The sequence below is a fragment of the Fukomys damarensis genome, unplaced genomic scaffold, assembly GCF_012274545.1.
Source record: "Fukomys damarensis isolate Sample0158 unplaced genomic scaffold, DMR_v1.0_HiC HiC_scaffold_19, whole genome shotgun sequence".
Taxonomy (NCBI): domain Eukaryota; kingdom Metazoa; phylum Chordata; class Mammalia; order Rodentia; family Bathyergidae; genus Fukomys; species Fukomys damarensis.
Window position 1 is genome coordinate 57567096 of NW_022900931.1, and position 7504 is coordinate 57574599.

The 7504-nt window shown below is 38.1% G+C and overlaps 1 protein-coding gene across 4 annotated transcripts in view; it reads right to left on the reverse strand.

Annotated features, from left to right (window-relative positions):
- Positions 1 to 7283, reverse strand: part of LOC104867513 (zinc finger protein 420) — a 107547-nt gene extending 100264 nt beyond the window's left edge. The window contains exons 1-3 of one of the 4 annotated variants that reach the window (XM_033765756.1): positions 7248 to 7283; positions 5796 to 5846; positions 4461 to 4552 (exon numbers count right to left, since the gene is read on the reverse strand). The gene's annotated coding sequence lies outside the window, so the exon portion shown is untranslated. Of the gene's footprint in view, positions 1 to 4460; positions 4553 to 5795; positions 5847 to 7123 lie in introns of all 4 variants that reach the window. The other 3 variants (XM_033765754.1, XM_033765759.1, XM_033765755.1) reach the window with 3 other exon arrangements.
- Between the last annotated feature and the right edge of the window lie 221 nt (positions 7284 to 7504).

Consider the following 7504-nt stretch of genomic DNA (forward strand, 5'->3'; position numbering starts at 1 on the left):
TGGTACCGGGGATCGAACTCTGGCCCTTGTACTTGCAAGGCAGGCAGCAGAACCACTAAGCCAAATCCCCGGCCCAAAAGAGAGTATTTTTAAACTAAAGATTAAACCCAGGACCTTCACAGTGAACTACAGCCTTAGCCCCTTTAATAATTTTTGTTTGTTTGTTTGAAACAAGATGTAGTCGGGCTGGCATGTCCTTGAAATCATAGTGATCCTGTCTTAGCCTTTCAAGTGCTAGTATTACAGGCTTATGCCACCATGCCCAGCAGTCAAACCTTTAAACATTTACTAATCATTTAGTAGAAACAAGAGGCTAACCCAGAGGAAGCACTTATCCCACCACTGTTCAATTTTTCCCAATGGAACAGTATTGCCAAGGGAGCAATAAACAAATGGCTCCTGCCATTTTATAGACAGCATCAAGGAAGAGGAAGATGGAGGAAGGGCAAGAAGTAGAAAAGTTTTGAGTTTACAGAAGAGACAAAGTGTCTTCAAGGTATTACCCCTTTCCCTCCATAAGGATGTCTTGGCAGTGGTGTCTAATAAATAGGCCTCCTAAAGAAGATGCCTGCATTTCTAAATGCAGATATGCTTAAGAACATGACTGGCCAAAAGGGCCTGACTCCTTGACTTCAAGTCAATAAATAGTTGTAAAATGGAGTCATGCAGAGTATATTCTCTGTTCTTTTTCCATATATTAAATTATAAATTATAAAACAGTAAGAGGTCTATAAAAATCCCCAATATTTGGAAATTAAACACTTCTATATTAAGTCATGGGTCAAAAAAATCATAAAACTAAAAAAAAAAATCATAAAGCTTATTTGAAAGTACATCGAACCAAATAACATAACAAATTTTGTAGCCTTCAGCAAAAGCAATATTTAGAGGACAGGTTACAGTTTTAAATATTTATACTGTATTTAAAAAAAAGAGGTGAAAGATCAATGATCTAGGATCCTACCCGAAGAAGGTGGTTTACAGCTTGATTTAAAGGACGGTTTTCTTTATAAAAGTATCCCTGGTAATAAATGCAAAAGAAATGACAGAATTGGAAGATAATTTTGTACACCCTGATAAAATAACCCAGCATCAAGTAAATATATCAACAGCTACTAACACCACATTTAAGAAAACAAACAAGCTTGGTGTGGTGGTATACACCTGTAACTGTAGCTCTAGAAAGACTGAGGCAGAAGGAGCACTGTGAGTTGGAGGCCAGCCTCACCTAAGTGAGTTCAAGGGTAACCTGAAATACATAGTAAGACCCTGTCAGGGGGAGGAAGTGGGGAGGGCGGAAGGAAGGGAGAAAGAAAGGACTATGCAGCATGCCACACTATAGAAGTACATCACCGTGTACAAAGGGTTAGTGTAAAATGAACAAAAACCTGAATCCGATCAAGCCTCTATAATACTCACACAACTATTTACAAGAAATGCAGGGTTGGAAAAACATTTAAAGACACCAGAGCGAAGCAATCAACAAAATCCAGAATATTGGTAACTCTACAGAGGAACTCTTCCCTGAACAAAAACTATAAGAAAGAAACAGTGGAAGAACTTATAGATTTTTTTATAAATTAAAGAAAAATATTACACAATTATAATAGACATTGGCCCAGGGATTTAGCTCAGTGGTTCTGCTGCCTGCCTCACAAGTGCAAGGTCCCGAGTTTGATTCCTGGTAACAAAAAAACAAAATAAAACAAATAATAGACATTGGTTGTTGATCTTAATAAAATGTAAAAATATCTATGGGCAATGGGGAAATTTGAACCCTGATTGGCCTTTTCATGACATTAAAAGAGTATTAAGTTTTTTTCTTTTTAGTAGTGATGATAAGGTTATATATTTTAACTAACAAGTTTTGTCTTTCAGACATGTATTAAAATATTTACGGATGAAATTATATTATCTGGAATTTTCCTCAAGATAACCATTTTGTTTTGAAGGGATGGCAGGAGGAGTGCCGCTACAGATAAAACCACGTTTAGCCATAAAATGATATTTGTTGAAGTGAAATGATGGGAAAATTACATGGGGATGCATCACGCTGTATTTTTTACTTTTGTAAATACTTTAATTTTTTTCATTAAAAAGTTTTTTAAAAACCCTGAGATTCCACATATGAAAAATTATATTCTAGAGAACAGTTTTTCAGTAATTGTTAATTTGTCAGGTCTTTCTTTTTGTTTTCTAAATTATACTAACAAACATGTAGTAACATTGATCTTATGGTATATTTGGATGTTTCCCCAAAGCCTTATGTGCTCATAGGAGGAGCTTTTGGGAGGTGACTGGCTTATGGGTGGTGTGTGACACTCATCACAGGATAAGTCCACTGATGAGTTTATAGCTAAATGTGATGTTGGGAGAGAAGTCTGGTCAGAGGAGGTGGGTCACTAGAAGCACGGCCTCTCTCCCTTCTGTCTTAATTATTCTCTGCTTCCTGCCACCACCGTATCCCTCTGCCATGCAGTCGTTCCTTAAAGCCAGCTGATTATGGACTGAAATATCTACAAACTGTGAGCCAGAATAAATCTTTTCACCTGTAATTTTTGGGTGTCAGGTATTTTGTCTCAGCATTGAGAAAGTAACTAAGATAGTTGATATCAGAAAACAAATGATACCTTTTTGAAATCATAAACAAGGGCATGCAACAGTTTGTAAAAAAGAGATTCTTAGGCTGGAGATACAGTTCATTGGTAGAATGCATTCTTTGCATGTCCAAATGATAGAAAAGTGCTATACAGTAAGACACACCCTTGCCTTGCCTCCATTTTTTTTTTCTCACAAAATGTTTTGTTTTGGAAATGTAAGTTTGTGTTGCTGGCCTCATGCCCAATGTATCAAAATAATGTGTGGCTGTTTCAACTCTGTGACCCTTCAGAAATGTTCTGTTAAGCTCCGCCCCCTCTCAGGAATGTTCTGTAACTCCACCCCCTTGCTTCATTGAGCATGGTCTCCTACCCTGTAAATCCCTATATAAGGAGGCTCTCTTTTCTGGTAGAGTGCTCAGACTCCTCTGAGCCTGCTGGGGCTCACCACATAATAAAAGATTTTTCTCCACCTCTTCAGCTGACCATCAGATTCTTGAGTCTTCAAACAATGAGAGCTGTGCCAGAGCTGCCACACTGAGCTGTAAAGCTCAGTTGTTTCTCAGAGTGGCGCCCCAAAGCTGCCACACTGAGATGTAAAACTCAGCTGTACCATCTGAGCTGTGGCACTTGGCTACAACTCAGAGCTGTAACAGCCACACCTCTGAGCAGTGGCACTTAGCTGCAACACTGAACTGTTCTCAGCTGTGCCTTTGAGCTGTGGCACTTAGCTGTGATACTGAGCTGTAACATTTGGCTATAGCACAGAGCTGCTCCTCTCTGCCACAACACAAAGACCTGGGTTCTATCCTCAACATAAAAAAAATAAATGAGGACAGTGGGAAGGACAGGGAGATTCTCATTCAATGTGGAGGAAAAGAATGCTTAACAATATAAATTCTAAGACAATTTCCTAAAAATTGGGTAATGGAGGAAAAGATAGGGAAAAAAATAAGTGAAGAAATGTAATTTTATAATTTCTCAGAATTTGAGTAAAACAAATGTCAAAAGTATTAAAATCAACTAAAAAGTAGGCCACATCTATATTTTCCCTAAAGATAAACTCCACAAATAAAAAAGTCATATATTCAATTACTGATTGCTGTATTATGCAATGTCAAAATGCTGGAAAAAAAACAAATGACTATCCATAAGTCTAGCTAAATAAATTATGACTCCTAAGCAAAAGAACATACATGCTATGGAGGAATTTCTAGGAATATATTAGATGTGTTAAAAAGAATAAAAACTGTATACATACACATCCATATATATGATATAATTATTAAGGAATTGAAGTAAGCAGGGTGGAGAGGGAGGAATAGACACCACACATTTGGAATTCATCATCTATAACTTTGATTCTGGAAATATGTAAATGTATTACATAATTTTAAAACAAAATTAAATCAGAGTGGGAGGAAAACAATCCTTAAAAGTAGAAGGCAAGTCAGGCACAAGAGCTCATGCCTATAATCCCAGCTACTTAGACCATGAGGCAGAAGGACTGCAGGTTCCTTGTTAGCTTGGGCAATTTAATGAGACCTTGTCTCAAAATACAAGCTCAAAAGTATACTGCCCTTGAGTTACTCAATACTACCAAATAACCAAAACAAAACAAAAAAACAAAACAAGAGGAAAGCAAAATAAAGTAGCCTGTATCTTCGGTTAGTAGCTTACCCATATGACAGGTATTATTTAAATTGACATTAAAAATAATCATTTGAGGGCTGGGAATTTAGCTCAGTGGTGCCCCTGCTGCCTGCCTCACAAGTACAAGGACCCGAGTTCAATTCCAAGTACACACACACACACACACACACACAAAACCCAAAAAATAATCATTTGATTATATATCCCTACTGAGTTCCATCCTATTCAGTTCCAAGTAGTCTTGATGGCTTTTCTGTATTCACATGGGTATTGTTGTTTTGAAATTCCTTATCTTTCAACAACTACAAAAGAAGGCAGAAAAGATGGAAAAGACAACAAAGGAAAAATGAGGTAAATATAAAGCAAATAGCAAAATGATGAACCATATCAAAAATCACACTAAACATAAATGGCTAAATACTGATTAAAACACTCAGATTGCAAAATTAGATAAAAACGCAAAACTCAACAATATATACATTTTTTTTAAGGGGGATCAAACTCGGGGCCTTGTGCTTGCAAGGCTTATGACAGCACCATTGAGCTAAACCCCTGATAAAACTCAACTATATTTTGTCTTCAAAAAATGCACTTGAAATATCAAAACACAAATAGGTTAGACGTACAAGAGCATAAAAAGATATACATACCTAATACTAATGAAAAGAAAGCTGGAATGACTAAATATCAATCAAAGCATATGTTCAGAACAAAAAATATTATCAGGGATAAAGAAGATAATTTTATAAAGATAAAGGGACCAATTTACCACTGGGACATAAATCTAAAGCACATAAGTACCTAGTAACTAAGCTTCATAATACATGAAGCAGACACTGATAGAAACAATAAGGAGAAAGAGACAAATCCAATAGTTAAACAGAAAAATCAGTAAAGTTACATAAGATTTAATCACAATAAATCTACAAACCTAGCTGATTTTTATACAGCACTCCATCCAACATCAGCCAATAACAGTTTTTTCAAAGACGCACAAAACATTTACTAAGATGCACCAAATTTTAGAAAATTTTCAAAGGATTTAGGTTTACAAATGTATTATCTGAACACAATGGAATATAATTAGAAATTGGCAACAAAAGATCTTGGGATGATCCTCAAAATATTTGAAAATGAAATAGCACACATAAAAATTGCCCATGAGCCAAGAACCAAAGGAAGAAGGCTATGAAGAATATCGAGTGATAATTTTTTGATCTAGGCCTACAATGATTCATTATTGTTTTGTACACATTTAAGAATCTTCACCAAAAGCTAAAAAACCAAAAAAGTTAAGCAAAGAATGTTGTGTTGAAATAAAAGAGCTATCATTTGCAAATCCATAAATATCAAATCTATTCCTTCTAAAACCATTATCAGAAAGCATCTATGACAATCAACTGCATTTTTCTTGCTCTCAATCTACACAAAGTCACCTTGTCCCTCTAAGTCATCTAAGAAGACTTGGGAAATTTCAAAAAGAAAGATTACAATATCCTGAAAATACAAAGGCAGTTCAGTAAAGGAAGAGAAATATCTACTTACCTTGAACTTTGTTTTTGAATGTGCAACAGCCATTCTTTCCTCCTCTCAGCTCTACTCTCAGAAAAAGAAAATGAAACGACATAACTAAGCCTTTCTTGGCATATACTCTTAATTAGAACACAAACTCTCCCTTCATGCCTATAACGTACCCCTCATTTAACTTAAAGATCAGGAGACTTGTACAGTCATATATTCTATTAGGAAGCGGTATGGTTAGGCTGCCTTGAGATAAATTTTATTTCTGGATTCAAAGATGTTTACTGGAGACAGAGCTCTGCAGTGCAGAGTTACATGCTCTAAAGAGTGTGGTTGGCTCCTATAGTATTTCCTTTCCAAGTTTTTCTACTACTGGAACCCATCACATTTCCAAGTAGCCTGTCTTGAAAGTGATTATCAGCTCTAAAAATCTCAAGACTTGCTTTGGGGCTTGAAGATGACTCCTTTTCCTCACTCAGAGGCTTAAATTTCTGATTTCCTTCTTGCCACTTCTTTGCATCCAGTTTCGTAAAGGGTATTGAGGTAAGAGCACTGGGATGCAGCGGGAATTATACAACCACAATTCTAAAGTGAACTGAGATATATACAGAAATGAAGCAACACAGGCCATGTGTGAATGGTCAACACAGAACTCAACCCCCAGAGTCGTCAACGAAACATAAAACATACAGGATTCACGATCCATACAAAGACTCAGCCTCAGAATGAACCCTTAGAAATACCAAACAATTTTACTTCTGTATCATAATAAGATCACAGAGTACAAGTATACAAATTCCACACAAAGTCAAACAAAATCACATTTCCACACTTAACCAGAGTCATAACCATCAGCTAGGCTACTGAGCATCTAGTCATAAATAAAATCCAATTGTACACAGGGAATAAACCAACATATCCAAGCATTTTGCTTGGGACGCACATCGCCCCAAACACCCTTTCTCAACGAAGCTTTTACTCTCTTCATACATTCCTGAAAACGTCACAATCCTACAGTCACACACAAGGCGCACCTATTATCAGTCACCCAGATAGGCAGAAAAAAAACACAAGGGAAAGAAAGAGCAGTCACAAACTGTTTCAGTAACAGCCGTACGTATCAACTTCACAAGGCAAGCCCGTTCCACAGAGGATACCAGGCACCTATACAACCTCAAAGTGACACAGGCACATCCCAACACTCTGTCACAACAGCCTTGTCTCCAGTCGCAAACAAACCCGTCACACACGTGGTACTCAAACAATCATAGAAATAAGCCTAACTCCTGTCAGGTAAGTACACAGTCTCACACACACCGTCAGAGTCACACACAGACCACCGTCGCACATACCCGGCTGGCTGTCCACACTGTCACCAAGACCAGTCAGGCGCACAAAACCGCAGGAGACACGGCCGTACACTCCCAGCGACTCTTCCCCCGCGCGTTTCAGCTCTGACAGTCCTGACACCCTTACTTCAACAGAAGCACAGTTCGGGACCCAGGACCAGCCGCCCGAGTTCTAAACCCGATATTGGGTTCGCCCGCCCAGCGGGTGGCGAACAAGGTACTCCACAGACTCCGGCCCTCTCCCAACGCGAAGACCCCAACTCTCGCGAAGAGTCGAAAATGAAGCGGTATCCCGGACGCGGTGCCTCTGGGAGATGTAGTCCAGCCAGGGAAGGGCGTTTACCTGGTCCGCCAGGAAGCTAGGAGGCGCAATCCATTCGCCCT